Below are 18,396 nucleotides of genomic sequence, written 5' to 3'. Positions count from 1 at the left end.
CTTTTAATTTGGTAAAAAAAAGATTTATACAACAAAAAAATAACTATTTGTATGTATTTGTGAGTTTGTGTGTGTGTGTGTGTGTGTGTGTGTGTGTGTGTGTGTGTGTGCACGTATCTCTACAAATTCTTTCTCAGATGATCTGACAAAACCACCACATGGAGTGAATATGAGATAAAAGACAATCTGCAGGGATCAACAATTTTCCAAATCACTTGACGGAGAAAATACAAAACAATTCACAACATCTCACGCTGCGGGACCCACTCACTTGCACATGTGCAAACACACAACAAACAGGAGCAACCCCTCAAACCTCCCCAGCCTTCACACCATCACCACTGCCATTAAACCATGCAGGCACACACACACACACACACACACACACACACACACACACACACACACACACACACCAAACAAAGGAGCTTTCTGTGGAGTAATGACATCCATCCCGTGCTCTATTTTGGGAGGTTACTATTCCTGGTGCATCATTATTGTCATTAGCACAGTCTTATATTATTAAACTGTTAACAGACATAATCAGCATTTTACGCTGCATGTCTCAACACAATACCGCATTCTGTTGAGCGTCTGTGTGTTTGTGTGTGTGTGTGTGTGTGTGTGTGTGTGTGTGTGTGTGCGTGTGTGTGTGCGTGTGTGTTTGTGATGTGTGTTCGTGTGTGTGTGGAGAGAGGATGTGCTGTTGAGCATGTTGCACTGCAGACTCTGTGGCCTTGACAGAGGGACACAATTAAACAGTTACTATAAACTTCTCCCCAAAACGTTCTTCATCCGCTTTCACAGGAAACAAGCTCAATTTGTACTTCACAGTACAAATGCTGCACTTTCTAATAAAGACTGAACAGGAACTAGATTATCTCTCTTTTAACCCAAAATGTGGCAAATAAGACTTCAAAAACACTATAAACAAAAAACAAATGCTGACAAAGACAGAATAATTGTCCTAGAAATGATCCCATTCATGTCTTTGAACTGGGCTGGACACCAATGCACTGCTCCATGTCCACAGGGAGGAACGTGACACGTATTTTCATGTCTCCTCTCCTCTCTGCACCACCCGGGCCCTGGGGCATCCAGATGTCCTGCACTTGTGGAGCGGCTCTGCTTTCCAGCTGTGGAGGAAGAAGTCAGATCCAAATAGTAAATGTAGTGAAACCACACTATGCAATTATTCTGTTACAGGTAGAAGTGCTGCAAGTAATGTGAGTATTAGGAAGATGTACTAAACATGTTTACTACTTAATGCAGATAGTTATATCATTAGCTTATCATTATTCGTTTGTGTTAAAAGCAGGATTTTACTGTTGGAGTCAGCTGAGGTGGAGTTCATTTTTAACTATTTTGTGTAGGACTGCATCTTGTGCTACATTTCAACATGGATTTTGTCTGTTTATTATTTAAACTAAGAATCGTTTGTTTGTTTGATCTATAAACATTCTGAAAATAGTGAGAAATTCCACCACAATAAGCTGTTATTAAGTTATTCAATAAAAGTACTAAAATCATTTAAATGTAATTCAGAAAAATCGGGAAGCTGGAAATATGAAACTTTTACTTATACTTTTCACTGGAAACCACACAACCATACACTTTATTAAGTTTGCATAATTTGGTGATCTTGAAAGGAGTACACATTAAAAATCAATTAATTTGAGCAACTCTCATTGACACAACAGTAAACATTCGTTTTTTAATGGACCCAACACTGCATACTCCAAAGTTAAAGACTTTCCTTACAGAAGGGTCAAACTAAATTATACAAATCTGATGAAAATATAAAGAACTTTGTGCTCCATGTGAAAACCCTGTAACATCACGTTTTCCCCTCATTAAAGGGATTGCATGCTTCTTCATGTATTGTTAAAATGATGTGAATACTTAAGACGCTTAAAAGAAAACTTTGCAAGCCACTTGAGACGGTCAACAGGAAGAAAACTACCATCTAAGTGATTTTAAAGCCATAGCTGACCAGATTTTATGGATTAGGTGAAAGAATTCAAGAGACCTTTGGCCGTCAAGTGCTTCAGAATTGGGCGTGTCTGCTGACAAAGGGCCGATAAATCATAGTAAATCAGGCACTCAGGGGTGAAATAAGCATTGACATAAACCAGCTGAGGCTGAGCAGCACCAATTGTGAATGTTTCCATACCGACTCTAAAGTCAAACGTTACTGTCGGCTGCAAATCTATGACGTATGTCTGAGAACTCAGTAACTCCCACATGCCAGTCAGATATGATTATTTTGAAGCAGCACTTACTAAGTGGATCGGGTGGTAACAACATTGTAATAATGAAAAAAAAAATAGAAAACTGCTTGTATTTATCTGTGCGTGATGGCAGTATATGTGAAGCGAGAAGCCCAGTCAAACTCACAGATTCCTCCTAGTGAGTGTGACCAATGCTTTTTGGGGTAATTCAGTTCTCTCATGCAATGGTTTTGATGCACACACACACACAACAGAGGATAATTACATTTCCACAAAATAATAGAATGAAGTGTACACAAATATTTGGCAAAGGCATTCAAAAATCATCTCCCTCCCATGACTCCCCTAAACCCGCACCACCCCTCCTGCTCTGCCCCCCTCCCCGCCCCAACCAACATTTCAACACACAGACACACACAGACACACACACACACACACACGCACACACAGACACACACACACACACACATACACACACACACACACACACACGGTGTTGCAACCCTGCAGCTGTCTAGATGTTCTCTCCGAGTTTCTGATGTCCCAGTGGACAAAGCCTCAAAGTAATAATGTGTTTTACGTGGTGTATGTTTGCATGTGATTCTGTGCGTTTGTTTGATCCCCAGAGCCCAATACGTCCGCTATAAACATCCATACTAATGAAAAACATACACAGGGAGAATACAATGTTTTCATTATATGTTTCATGTTAAGAATTTTGAATTGTTTTGTTGCTGGAATGAGCTACACAAATAAACTTGCCTTGATTTGAAGCTTTCCGCACATATTTGAACACTGCTGATTTTTCGGAAACATTGTGCCTAAACCCAACCGTTCCTGTTCTTTATTGAACATGGCGTCAACAATCCTCCCCATCGTTTCATTTCTTCAACATGACAACAGCCTGGCCAAAGACAGCTCTGCCTGCTTCCTGCTCTGCTCGGTATGTGCTCTTTTACACAACAGTGGGTCATCTTCCAAACATTTCAACAAATCCCTGCCTGCTGTGTATTTGGGGTGTAGCAGCATCCATACTTCTAATCCCTCTAGACACTGACTTCATGCCTCATGGCTGTCAAGGTAATATCCTCTCATCCCTATCTCATCAACAAACATGTTGAGGTTGAGCAAGACCTGTTTTTCTTACTGAGAAGTGAATGTTGGGTGAGTTGTTGCAGGGTGATGCCAGAGCTTTCCTTGTCCTGTGATCTGCTTATGCTACCAGCCAAAAGGTCTCTCTTCCTTAAATTTGCTGGAAGGAACTTTTAGTTTTTGTCGATTTCTATGCATTTGATTTGGAAGCGAGTGAAAGAGAGACAGCAGGAAACACCACGATGAGGTAATGTATTTATATGTAACTATATGTCAGATTAATAATGGTAATATGTCGATGGTGAAGCAAAGTAAACTTTGATTGAGTACTGTTCAGGAAACACAGGATGTTCCGGTGTGCCTGCCGTCAATTGTTTTGTCTGAGTTGGGAGGGATTCAGACACAGGCATTGATAACCACTGTATAACAAATAGTGTTCTTTTCACTGATGGTCTCGTTTACATCTGTTCATTCATGATCATCAGAAGAAAAATGATGCTGTTTCATAAACATTTAAAAGTTCCTCGTAGTCTCTTCAAAGATGGACAGTTGTCAGTTGAGCACAAGAGAAGAACCTAGCTGGGAATCAAACCAGAGGCATTGCATTTGTATGTCTCAACCACTGTGACGTGTAATATGCATTTACTCCAACCATTTTACAAGCTTTAGCTATGGGAAATACTGAAATCGGTTCAGTGTATATACTGTATGTGTGAGTGATTTGTTTATAATCATGTTTACGATCCGGAATATTACTTCCATCTCCCAGGTATTGGAAATTCCACAAATCTACAATTCCAGCATGTAGCCTATGACTATGATATGTGTTTCAGATATGTGCGTCAACACCTCCAGAAAGTGTGACCTGCAGCTAAAATAATAAGCTATTATCTTCACATTTGAGAGACCTAGCTGGATTCCTGCCTTGCTTTCAGTGCATATACACACACACATGATACTGGAAAAGATTGCATATTTCTAATCCTGCAGAATTTAACTATGGAAGAGAAATCACTCAACCGCGGCGGCTGATGTTTAACCATCACTGATGGTAAACACTACAGCAAGCCTGTGTCTGTCTCTTTTCCTGGGAAAGTCTAAATCCCAGAGAACGTGGGCTGGTGTGTCAAGTCTTCACACGTATTCTCTACGTGCTGCTCTCCTCTCTTCAGACACGGTCTAACAGCGCTCTGTACACATTGACTCTCCTGCTTCTGGCACGGCCCTCACCGGTCACACTATACTGGGAAGTATCTAACCGGAGAAGGTAGCATGAAGGGAATGGTGCCTTTGTTCAAATCCGAACAGGAAAAAAAATTCAATATCTTATCTACTCTTATACAGTGCACTGCAGTTATTAATTGAGCTTGCAGGTTGTCCTGCCTCGGTAAGATTGAAGTTGTTGTAGCAAAGATGCATCATTTGTATTTTATTTACATTTTGCTTATGATTTATTGATCTTGCAAGTTCAAATCTGTCAATATCTTTCCAACTTCCAACCCTAGTCTTGAACTGTCGAGTGTCAAAAATCCTTCTCTAGTTTTTCTCTCTCCTTTGGCCCTAATACTCTTTCCATTACCATCCAACAATACGCTTGAGTAATCTTTTGAAATATTGAGTCTGGGGGACTGGTGGTCGACCATTGCCATATTTTACTCATCTTCTTTTGAACCAGCGAAACATCTGTGAGAGGTATGTTTTTCTCATTCTGTCTGTGCTCTGTTTGAGTCCTTACTGATCCTGTCCTAAGCTCTTAAAAGGGGAACCATGTCTCATCAGAAACATGAACTGGGATATAAACTCTGGATATATTTTTTTCGGGAGAGGACCAAATTCCTGCCCATGTGGTGTCATGGATGGGTCAGTCATGTTGTGTTACCAATGGTGCTGATCACGTTCTGCCATAGCTGACCAAGATGTGGTTGATTTACAAATGGACCATTACGATGGTTTTACAGTTCTGTGGCATTGAATTTCGTCATGCCAAACACACACACACACACACACACACACCCACCCACCCACCCACCCACCCACCCACACACACACACACACACACACATACTCGTTTAACCTACACCGTGGGGTCAGTGGACAAAACGGTGTCTCCTGGGGACCACCCTTTCTAAAGGAGATACAGACATGGTTTCAAGTCCCAATTTTTTTATTTTATTTTAGATTTCCATTTATGACTTGAAATTTAAATTTTTCTAATTTCTAATTTTTCAATCATTTCATAAGAAATTTACCATCACGATGGGGACCTGAGGGTTGGTGCCGGGCTGTAGCGTGTTACTCAGCAGTAACTTGTTACATTAGGACTTTAAATAAAATACAAATATAAATAGATTAGAATGGGCTCAGTATTTGGGATGTGTGGAAATATATATTCGCATTTAAATTGTTGAGGAGACATTTCCTTCACCAGGAAGCTGCCTCCACATATTCTGGATGAGCAACAAGCAGAATAGAATATATCTAATATATAGATGTATTTTAACGTGGTCTAATGTTTATATTTAAAAAAACTAAAAAAAAACGTCATAAATATTATGGAGAACAACAAGGATGAAAAAACACTGGAGCTGCTTAAAATCGAACAGTTGCAACAGATGAGATGCAAACTAGCTTTAGCAGCTCAGCACAGCCACCCACTCCAGGACAGAGCACCAGCTGGGCCTCCACACATCAACAGTCCATTAGCCCGACCTCTGCCCGTGCTGGAACCACCAGGGCCACCGGTTAGAGTATACATTAGAATTTCAACTAATATAGTGGGAAAATTTTGATTTTGCAAGATGACATTTTTCTGAGCCATTCATTGAGGAAATAATGTAATTTGCTGTGAGAAAGGAACATGATTTGGAATTAGAGGTTACAAAAACAACCTCTGCTTACTTTGTTAAATTCTGTAGTACAGTGTAAACAGCTACTATTAGTAGTTCACACGCAACTAAACTATCCAGTATAAAAACACCATAGGCTGAGTTATAGACTTAGTTATACAAACCAGCTATCCAAATGTTTAATGAAAAGTCTGTCACACATTTGTTTTTGCCTGCATGAAAATATTTAATATAAAAATGGTCAGTTTAACAAGCTTTTTAAAACTTTTTTTTTGTTCATGTATAAAATAAATTAAATAAAATAAAGTGCAAAGTTGGGATACAACTGCCGTTACAAAAAAAAAAAAAAGATTGCATACAATTGCTACAATTCACACAGGCTCACCGGCTTACAGCAGTTCAATTTCTTGTTAACACATATAACTAATCACAGTCAATCACATGGCAGCAACTCAATGCATTTAGGCATGTAGACCCGGACAGGACAACTCTTTTAAGTCTATACCCAGGGGCAGGGCTGTACAGTGCGACAGTTTTGATCGCATTTGCTACTGAAATTGATCACGTGCGATGATGAATACAATTCCACTAGCACTAGTGCGACAGCTTGCTAATGAGCAGATGATGTCTGTCTGAGACACAGAGGAGTGCTGCACAACACTGCTTACAGGGCTCTACATTAACACTCTCCAAATTCGGGTAAATGTAGACTTTGGCAAGTAAGTTATTGAGTCCACCCTCCACTTTGGCTGGTGAAAGATGTGTGCTCGGGACCTGTGCTTTTGCGGCGATTAATACACTTCACCAACGGTAATTACCGGAAGGAGACAGCACACAGTTAAGTTAGTGCGTGTGCAAACAGAACATTTCCTGTGCGCCTTCACATTAAAAGCCTGTTACTAGCCAAACGTGAGTTGACTTTTATTTTGAAGCCGGTAAGAACAAGAAGTTAGCGCTTCACAGCCCTGCAGTGCGCTAGCTTGAAAATCAACTGCTTCAGCTGCAGAGAGCAGTAAACAGTAGTCTTTTTAAACAACGTTTGAAATAACTGATAAGCCACTGAAGAACTACTCCCAACACATTCACAAAAACCTATTTAACTTATTCCAAATTTTACCAATATGTATAGGCCTATTTATTTATTTAATAGGCTATGTTTAATGTTTTAAAGTTTGGTTTTAATTAACAGAAGGACATTTAACAAAAAAAAATATTATTATGAATATAATAATGATATGTATATATACAGAAAATATATAGATATTAATTTTATGGGGAGAAATAATTCTGAATCAGCAAAAAATTACAATTGGCAGGTTAGATTTTTTTGTCTAAATCGCAATCAGTGCACCCCTATTAATTTTTCTACAATTATTACTGCACGCACTAGGATATGATATTAATTGAGAATTTCAAATGAGACCAAGATGACAGGCTAAAAGGTAATTAGAGCGAAATGCATGGGTTAAGGTTATGCAAGTTTTCGATCATACTTTGTGTGCTACTGAATTTATTTTTGTACTACTGATTTTTTTGCTTGCTAGCACCAGTGCTACCACCTAAAACAATAAGCGTACAGCCCTGCCCAGGGGGCAAAGTGATTTTATGGACATGGAGCGTTGTAAAAGGTTGTTCACCAAAAATGACATCTAGGACCTTCCACGATCACAACCTGGTTGGACAACCTTGTCAACAAGCTGCTGGAAAGCTACAGCGGGCCGACATAGCAAATCAGAACCACTGTTTAAGAGAATGGGGGTGAATGGCGATGGGCTAATGGGGATTTTTTTTAACTTATAGAACATTATGAAACTTTGCCAGTTGATTACTGACATTAAAACAAAAACTTTTTGTATTACAGTATTTTCCAAAATGTTTAAATAAATATGAAAAATCATCAATATCTTACTAATGATGCGTAAATTTGCATATCTGCAAAGCTCCAAAATCTAGATGTTGGAAGAAAACAAAGTCAATTTGTTTTTAAATTTTGAAAACAAAACAAAAGTGTCCAACTGCCTGAAGCCTTTCCTAATCACAGTTCAAATTTGATCAATAACCCATAGAAAAAACATTTTTTAAACAGTTACATTTCATGTGTCATGGACCAAAAGTGTCCTTTTGGAGTCTCCAGCTGCTATTTTAGGAAACGGCTAGACATTCCCTTGGAAAAAACAGTGTAAAAAATAAATTTTCTATGGGTTATTGATCAAATTTGAACTGTGATTAGAAAAAGCTTCAGGCAGTTGGACACTTGTTTTGTTTTCAAAATTTAAAAACAAATTGACTTTGTTTTCTTCCAACATCTAGATTTTGGGGCTTTGCAGATATGCAAATTTACGCATCATTAGTAAGATATTGATGATTTTTCATATTTATTCAAACTTTTTGTCGGCCCCCTGTAGCTTTCCAGCAGCTTGTTGACCAGGTTGTCCACCCAGGTTGGGATCCTGGAAGGTCCTGGATATAATTTCTGGTGAACAACCTTTTACAACGCTCCATGTCTATTTTTCAAAAAAAGGGGTTTTGCCCCCTAGGTACTAAACCTTTTAAACAACAGAATAAGGAAGAAATGAGTGACTTTGAACATGGCATGTTGGAAAGGCAACAGTAACTCAAATAACCACTCGTTACAACCAGGGTATGCAGAATACCATCTCTGAACGCAAAACATCCAACTTTGAAGCAGATGGGCTACAGCAGCAGAAGACCCCACCGGGTGCCACTCCTGTCAGCTAAAAACAGGAAAATGAGGCTACAATTCACACAGGCTTTCCAAATTGGACAGTAGAAGATTGGAAAAATCTTGCCTTAAAACAACTTGCAGTTAAAATGTACTTGTAGCCCGCCGCTTCCAAGTGTATATACGGTTTTTCACGTAGTACTTCACAGCTTCCCAGGTCCTACCTTTAAGTGCCTCTGGAAATGCATGGATACATTCAAGACACTGTGCTTTACCAGGAACCTTGCCAGTCTTAATGCAGAAAAATCAGCTTCTGTTCAACAGCTGGTACTTCTTCCTTGCTCCACATCTTCCTCTTCCTGCTTGATGCATCTATAACAAATAATTAAAAATGTTTAAACAAACATGGAGAGGAGGAGAGGGTGACAACGATATAAGAGGCTTTTACTCGAAGATGAATATAGAGATGGTTACGACCCATTTGAAGACAGGTAAGAATATATGTATGAATGGTAAAATGTCAAAGCTTTGTGTGTCGTGCACGTTTGTCAATTCTATATTAACAGGACTTATTTCTCAGTTTGGACTTTGATCACAATTGAAAAGTGTGACAAAGTGCCTTTTACTTTATTATTGTTATAACTATTGCTATTTAATGGCAAAATATGTTTATTCTGTGTTTCCTTGTGCAAGGGTTTCTTGTGTAAAAGTAAACTATTTACAAATAACATAGAATGGATTTTTGCATCAACTTTTATCACATTTGAGTGTTTCCTTTTTTATTACAATTATTATAATAATAATAATAATAATAATAATAATAATAATAATAAGGGTCCCTTGTTACTGTGTAAAAGGAATTGAAAGAAACATTGTTGTTCAGCTTCTCCCCTCCCCACACACACCTGAAAGGTGTAACCAGTTTATAATAATAAAAATAATAATAATTCCTTTTTGTTCACAGACAGGACTCAAGAGCTGCTTGTGTCCACTGTGGTGGAGATGGTCGCCAACCACAGGTACCTTAGTGTGCAACTCGACAGTGAGCTGGACTGGAAAAGCCACATGGAGGCGGTGTACAAGAAGGGACAAAGTCGACTCTTTTTCTTGAGGAGACTAAGGTCATTCAACATCTGCCAACCCCTACTGTGCACTGTCTACCACTCAGTGGTGGCCAGTGCACACTCACTGTGGCATGTTGGGGAGAAGGTGCTCGCACAGCGGACAAAAACAGGCTGGACAAGCTGATCAAGAAGGCCAGCTCAGTGGTCGGGGCTGAGCAGCTCAAGGTCCAGCAGGTGGCAGAGGCCAGAATCCTCAACAAACTGCATACAATAATGACCAACCCCACTCACCCACTCCACGCCCTGAAGGTGATCAAGAACAGCACCTTCAGTCACAGACTAATTGCACCAATGTGCAAAACGGAGCGCTACAGGAAGTCCTGTATACCAGCTGCCATACGGTTTTATTATGCACAACAATAACTTTGCACTTTCTTTGTAGTATTTATTATTGTATTTATTGTTTTTAATCTTTTTTTTTTGGTATTTTAGCTATATGAGGGAATGTGTGTTTGTTATGTCTGTCCATACACTGCTGTGACACTGTCATTTCCTTTAAAGGATTATTAAAGAATCTATCTATCTATCTCTATCATGAATCATTATATGTGTCTAATTTTCTCATGTTTTGAGACGGTAGAGTTGAAGACAAATTCTTCCAAAAAGCAGCTGGACCAAATGTCCTATCATTCATGTATTGTGCAATTCCCTAAATTTTTCGAGAGAATAATACTATTTAATAAAGGTTCTTCTTTCAAATACATTTCCAGGTTTTTCAATAATCGAAATATATTCTTTTGGGATTTAAGCCAATGTTTCTCGACACAGTGGTCTAGGACATAAGTAGACCTCAGAAAACAGGTAAGTGGTGAAATACCTTTGCTCAGCTGTGATGAGGTTCCAGACTCATCGTCCCCCTCTGTGCGTGTCCTCTGTGTGAGTTTCCTCTTCTTCACATGTCTTGACGCTCCTTGAAAACAAAGAGATATAATGGTAGAAAGGTTCACTTAAAGCACTATATCAAATACATTTTCATTCAAGTTTTTTCTCCTGGTATGATAAGGATATTGATTTGTGTATCTTGCATTGAATAAGAATGTGTCATTTTATATAAAAACATAATAAAATTATAGAAACTGTCCCTGGAGCAGACATTGAAGAAAGCCTAGTTAAATAGACAAATTAAAGCAGAGCTTAGAAAACAATGAATGACAGTAAAAGCACTCTGATATTGGAAGAAGATTATAATTAATAATTGTGTTTTAAAGCAGCTAAGAGTAACTTTTAAATATCTTTTAAGCAGCCTCATGTTTCCTCTGATAATCATAAATTACCTTTGACAGCAAACGAGACCATCAGTACAAAGAAATAAGTATTTATATCGTTTTTATTACTGCGTTTGGTCTGGTCGCACACCCAGTCCGATTTTCGGTTTGCGCGTGCAGGCTATATGGTCACATTTTCGTTTTGGTTGCAGATTTCAGTGTATCGCAGCAACGCGATTTGAGAAGCCTATCCCTCCAGGTGAGGGAAGGGGAGCGGGAGCCTTGTTTGAGACAGTTGTTTGTCGTCATAATGACTGCTAACGGGGCTGAACCATCAAAGAAAAAAAAGAGAATGCAATGAAGAAAAGCTAAAAGGGAGAGGGATATACGGGCGGGAAGGCGTTGCCAAGCAATGTGTATACAATTTCACAGGAGCGAACTAGACTGCAGTGTTTACTGAATGAGCGGTAGCCTACTAAAACAAAGTTTACTTTGCTTCACCATCATCAGATGACGATTATTCATCTGAAATAGTCCTTATTTACAACAACATAAACACATTACCTCATCGTGATCCATACTAACTGCCGTCTCTCGTTCATTCGCTTTCTGTGAGGACACGTAATCTTTCAGCTCTGTGCGAGTGGTTAGTGAACCTGCATCAACTCATTGCAATCAGGTGTGTGTAGCACTGACTGGCATTAGTTGATGCAGTGTCACTAACCACTCCCACGGAGCCGATAAGTGTCCGTGCCCTCACACTTTCAACACACGGACATGCAATATAATGTGTCCTAATCATTTGACACTTGCACGGCTGGCACGCGCTACAAAACAGCTTTACGACAGCGGGCGTCGTAAAAATACTACCGCTTTTGTCCAACGGGGCCGCCAACCGACAAAGTTACTCGTAGCCACTTTAACTGGATTGTTACACCCTCTGGAACAGGTAAGTGGTGAAATACCTTTGCTCGGCTGTGATGAGGTTCCAGACTCATCGTCCCCCTCTGTGCGTGTCCTCTGTGTGAGTTTCCTCTTCTTCACATGTCTTGACGCTCCTTGAAAACAAAGAGATATAATGGTAGAAAGGTTCACTTAAAGCACTATATCAAATACATTTTCATTCAAGTTTTTTCTCCTGGTATGATAAGGATATTGATTTGTGTATCTTGCATTGAATAAGAATGTGTCATTTTATATAAAAACATAATAAAATTATAGAAACTGTCCCTGGAGCAGACATTGAAGAAAGCCTAGTTAAATAGACAAATTAAAGCAGAGCTTAGAAAACAATGAATGACAGTAAAAGTACTCTGATATTGGAAGAAGATTATAATTAATAATTGTGTTTTAAAGCAGCTAAGAGTAACTTTTAAATATCTTTTAAGCAGCCTCATGTTTCCTCTGATAATCATAAATTACCTTTGACAGCAAACGAGACCATCAGTACAAAGAAATAAGTATTTATATCGTTTTTATTACTGCGTTTGGTCTGGTCGCACACCCAGTCCGATTTTCGGTTTGCGCGTGCAGGCTATATGGTCACATTTTCGTTTTGGTTGCAGATTTCAGTGTATCGCAGCAACGCGATTTGAGAAGCCTATCCCTCCAGGTGAGGGAAGGGGAGCGGGAGCCTTGTTTGAGACAGTTGTTTGTCGTCATAATGACTGCTAACGGGGCTGAACCATCAAAGAAAAAAAAGAGAATGCAATGAAGAAAAGCTAAAAGGGAGAGGGATATACGGGCGGGAAGGCGTTGCCAAGCAATGTGTATACAATTTCACAGGAGCGAACTAGACTGCAGTGTTTACTGAATGAGCGGTAGCCTACTAAAACAAAGTTTACTTTGCTTCACCATCATCAGATGACGATTATTCATCTGAAATAGTCCTTATTTACAACAACATAAACACATTACCTCATCGTGATCCATACTAACTGCCGTCTCTCGTTCATTCGCTTTCTGTGAGGACACGTAATCTTTCAGCTCTGTGCGAGTGGTTAGTGAACCTGCATCAACTCATTGCAATCAGGTGTGTGTAGCACTGACTGGCATTAGTTGATGCAGTGTCACTAACCACTCCCACGGAGCCGATAAGTGTCCGTGCCCTCACACTTTCAACACACGGACATGCAATATAATGTGTCCTAATCATTTGACACTTGCACGCGCTACAAAACAGCTTTACGACAGCGGGCGTCGTAAAAATACTACCGCTTTTGTCCAACGGGGCCGCCAACCGACAAAGTTACTCGTAGCCACTTTAACTGGATTGTTACACCCTCTGGAACAGGTAAGTGGTGAAATACCTTTGCTCGGCTGTGATGAGGTTCCAGACTCATCGTCCCCCTCTGTGCGTGTCCTCTGTGTGAGTTTCCTCTTCTTCACATGTCTTGACGCTCCTTGAAAACAAAGAGATATAATGGTAGAAAGGTTCACTTAAAGCACTATATCAAATACATTTTCATTCAAGTTTTTTCTCCTGGTATGATAAGGATATTGATTTGTGTATCTTGCATTGAATAAGAAATTACAGAAACTGTCCCTGGAGCAGACATTGAAGAAAGCCTAGTTAAATAGACGAATTAAAGCAGAGCTTAGAAAACAATGAATGACAGTAAAAGTACTCTGATATTGGAAGAAGATTATAATTAATAATTATGAATTGTGTATTAACTGGATTGCTACACCCTCTGGAACAGGTAAGTGGTGAAATACCTTTGCTCGGCTGTAATGAGGTTGAAGACTCATCGTCCTCCTCCTCCTCAGGGTTGTAACCTATGGATGAAAAATGACATAACAAAAACAAATATATAAAATAATACATGTAGAAATATGGAATTCAACTTTTTCAAGACTAAAACATATTTTAAGTTATGTAATTTTTGGTCCTTAATAGATACCCCACCCAAGGGCCCCAAAACTGACACAAATTAGACCCCCATTAGATAAAAGCTTTAGATGTTTAACATACATGAAGTTTATAAAACACATGACAATAGTTGTGTAGTAGTGTGTTATGGTGTAAACAAGTGAAATCAAATTATTCCCTTTCATGCTGGGAACACCCAGGAAGCCCTGTGAGTGCCCAGACCCCACCTCCAGAACCACTGGTTCAGTGAATGTACCTGATGAGTTAGAGGATAGACTCAACATCTCCTCTTCTCCAGATAGAGAGCTGTCTTCAGGTACTTCCTCTAAATAAACACAGCAAAAAATGTTGTCAACAAGCACAACAAACCCATGACATTTAAACCATCACAAATTAAAATGATAAAAATAGTGTGTGCAAGGTGAGGTTATACCAATTGGTTCAATGTTGATCTCGTCCAATGTCATCCCTTTAAAATGTGATAGCTCTCCTCTCCCACAGGCCATCAGCAGCTTTGCAACTTTGGCAACTTTTAATGTCCCTTCAGGGAGCCGATAATATTGTCTATGGACCTTGATGTTGATGTGACCCATAAAACCAGTGAGGCAGTCCTCATTGTCTTTCAAGTTCAAAACTTGTGACATTGTTGCCATTTGTTTCCTTAATCTTGTCGATGTCAATGTTTGCGGGTCCTTCGCTCCGCATTCACATGCGATAGCGCGGATGGCATCAGATCCTTTGAGGTGACTTTCTGCCTCAGGTCTACCAAACAAATAAACATTCTCATCCGGCACATCACATCGTCGTCGGTAATTCACCAGCATCTGTATGGAGGACACCATGTCTGGGCTGAGTAAGACAGGGACCTTTTTGTCCCGCTTACCTTTGATTTCCACACACTCAAAGTATTTGCAGAGCTTCTTTTCCACGTCGGTCAAGGCAAGGTCAAGATCTGGATGACTGGCAAAGGTGTTTCTCAACATGAAGTCATTCAGGGACATCTTTGAAACTTCTCCCTCTCTCCTACGATTGAAGACAATGACTTCACAGAGCGTTAGTCTAGCAAGACTTAACCAGTTCCTCTTATTTGGTGCAGTTTCAAGATTGAGTCGATACTTGGGCCTTTCTGCATCGATATGGTTGTGCAGTCTCACAACATCTTCACAGTATTCTGAACGGGAAGAGGACTCAGAAGTAGTTTGAAAGGTTGTGTCAAGCCGGTTAAATGCAGACAATCTCCGTCTGCATTTTTTCAAGCGTAGAACCGAGTTCTTAGTTGAAGTGTAGTTTTTTCTTTCTTCCTCCGAAACGTCCGTTTCTGATGATGATGTGCGAGGCTCATCCTCACTGCTTGTGATTGATTGATCTTCAGAGATCCTAAGCATTTTTTTTGTAAGCTAGAAGAGAAAATCAGATGGGACTCAATTACGTTTAAATTAAGAATATTTCCCACTTAATTTTTCAAATTATGCCTTTCCCATCAACAATAATATACAGTGCCTTGCAAAAGTATTCATACCCCTTGAACTTTTCCACATTGTCACATTACAACCACACACTTACATTTATTTTATTGGGATTGTATGTGATAGACCAACACAAAGTGGCGCATAGCTGAAGTGGAATGACAATTATACATGGTTTTACATTTTTTATATATAGGGGAGAGTGGGGCAAGTTGTGCATTTTGGAAGTTGTGCCACCCCTTGTTTCTCGAAAACCATAGAAGAAATTGGAAATGTGACCACATATTTAAGAAGAGCCATCCATTTAACTCATCCTGTAAAGAAGGGAGAAACATGGAATAACATGTATTTATAAAAGCACATTTATGACAGTGTGCACTGTACAAAGTGCTGGCCCACTTTGACAAATGAGGCCCCAGATATCACGTGGTATTTATCAAATGGTCGTATCTCGGCAGATCAGCAAGATTTGATAAATGCGACGACTGAAAAAAAAAAAAGTAATTTGAAATCACGCCCCTATATTTTCTCAGTTTAGAGGCCTCGCCGAGAGGTTTGAAGACATGGATATGCGCATTACGTTAAAAGAAGAGGAACTTCTCTGAAGTATAAATTGACAGCATAACAGCGAAAGTAGAAAAAAAATAATAATTTCGGAACATTAAAACAAAGAACGTCAGAAGGCAGCAGTGTGGAAGGAAATAACTGCTGCGGTCAACAGCGATGTCCAGCTGATTTTGGTGTATTTTAGGTTTACATCAGTGTTATCGCTCATATGATATGAAGTAGCATATACAATTTTATGTCACAATTTCTTTACATAGGCTAGGTGAAGAAAAAGTGGTCCGACTTAAAAATCACCACTAAAAAAAAGTGTGTTGCTGCTCTGAAATGCAACACCAACTGGAGGTGCAGGCATAAGTGGTGGAGGAGAAACAGACGTACCAACTGTCCGATAAGGGAAAATATTAAACCTTTAAAGGCCCTGGCAACCCTCACAAATAAATAAATGACATTGATGTTGGGTTTCTCAATAAGCTGTTTACAATTATCTGATAAAAAATAGATTTTCATAAATATAATGAAATGTAGTCTTTTTTGCTGTCGAGAACATTTTGCAGGGCGGTGTGGGCGTGGCCAATAACGTTCTGTAAGGGAACGTTCTCTCAGTCACGGTGCTGAGCAGGTTAAGCCCAGTTCAGACCAAAGATTCACCACACAACGAGACGCAAACTTGAAAATGCTGCACATGCTCACAACGAGCCTGACTGGCAGTTCACACTGCTGCACCGGGCTGCACGGTAGCTGGTATCCTTAGCAACGGTGAATGCTCTGGCACAGCTGAGAGCAGCAGCTCAACATCACTTGCAGAAAGTAGCCTAACTTATTATTATTAGGCCTATATAGGTTTGCAATTAGTTATAGGCAATTTTTTCCCACCACAACCTATTTAATTGAAACAGGTGTCAGTGTCACGATGAAAATATATAAAAATATCTCTGTCTCATATTTATTGTTATCTCTTATTATTAGTTTATTTCCCATTTAGGCATTTCATCTATTTTAGGCATATGCATTTTTAAAATCAAATTTTTTCTGAGGATAGGAGTGGGAATAGAGAGAGAAAAAAAATTATGTTGAGTCGGATTATGTTTCTCATCACGTGAGCTGATGCGATATGCGGTTTGAATTAAGAGCACAAGGAGTAGGCCTAAACTCGTAATATGTAAAAAAAAAAAAAATCAATCGGAACGTGAAAGCCTGCCCCCTCTACAACGTTAACGTGCAAGAATCCCCGGTTATCATTTAGTCTTAAACCACATCGTTTTTCTGCGCGGCGGCTCGGCGAGGTCTCACTGTGAATTTCACCATCACAGTGTTTCACCGGGGTGCACGCTGCTTCACTCAGACGGGGCTTTGAGTGTAGGCTCAGGCGCAAAGAGACAGTCTGTATCTCTTGCGCGGCACAAGAGAGAACGTGTGACGTGCCAAGCAAAAGATGTAAGCCAAAGTTCGAATCAGAAATTTTCTAATGGCCGTCTCAATGCATTTTATAACGGAGATCCTTCCTGTGACGTCCCAAGCCTTAGCTCTAAGGCAACATTCGAATCAGGATTATTCAAATGGTCGACCAACTGACATGACAGTATGTTTGCGGGGGGCTAACAGATATTCCTAAAACCTTTCATATACATATTAGCACTGATTTTACCCCCCAAATAACATAGTTACAAGGATTTAGTGGATTTGGGTTGCCAGGGCCTTTAATAACGCCGGTCTTGTTTTTTTTTCCAATGAAAGAAATACACATCTAAAAATAACATTTTGTGTTTTACTGTATGACAGATGTGCTCGGCACGAGTGGTCAGCCGTCACAAACCGGTCCGTATTAACCTCCACAGGGCCAGGCAACCACCAGCTGTGAGAGCGCCCATGGTCCAGTTCCACCAGCGTGACCGTGGACCATTACTGCCGAGGTCCCGGGTCAGAAAAACAAGCCGAAAGGTGCCAGTTAATGGTGGAAATAAATCGCTCGCTTTAGCGATCAATGACACATTAAAATAGAAACTAAAATCTCAAAAGTGCGTCAAATAAATAAAATGTAAGGCTAAATGTTGTGCATTGTCTTTTTATAATAAAGAGCAGCGTACTACTCTACATATTTAAAACTAAACATGTTAGAAGCGATGAATGAATGCAGCTCCCGTGCTGCAGAGTCCCCCCAGCTGCTCCAAGACGGAGATAACTGCCCTTACGCAGTCCCATGCAGCGCTCCTAAGTGGCCGGTGTGCGCACTATTGAATCAGCGTCTTACTGTGTTGCACCCCATAAGCTGCCCATTTTTAAGTGATTAATATGTTTATTTCGGTCTGAACA

This window comes from Ammodytes marinus (genome assembly GCF_949987685.1).
Source record: "Ammodytes marinus genome assembly, chromosome: 10".
Taxonomy (NCBI): domain Eukaryota; kingdom Metazoa; phylum Chordata; class Actinopteri; order Uranoscopiformes; family Ammodytidae; genus Ammodytes; species Ammodytes marinus.
Note: the sequence above shows the minus strand (reverse complement) of the source record.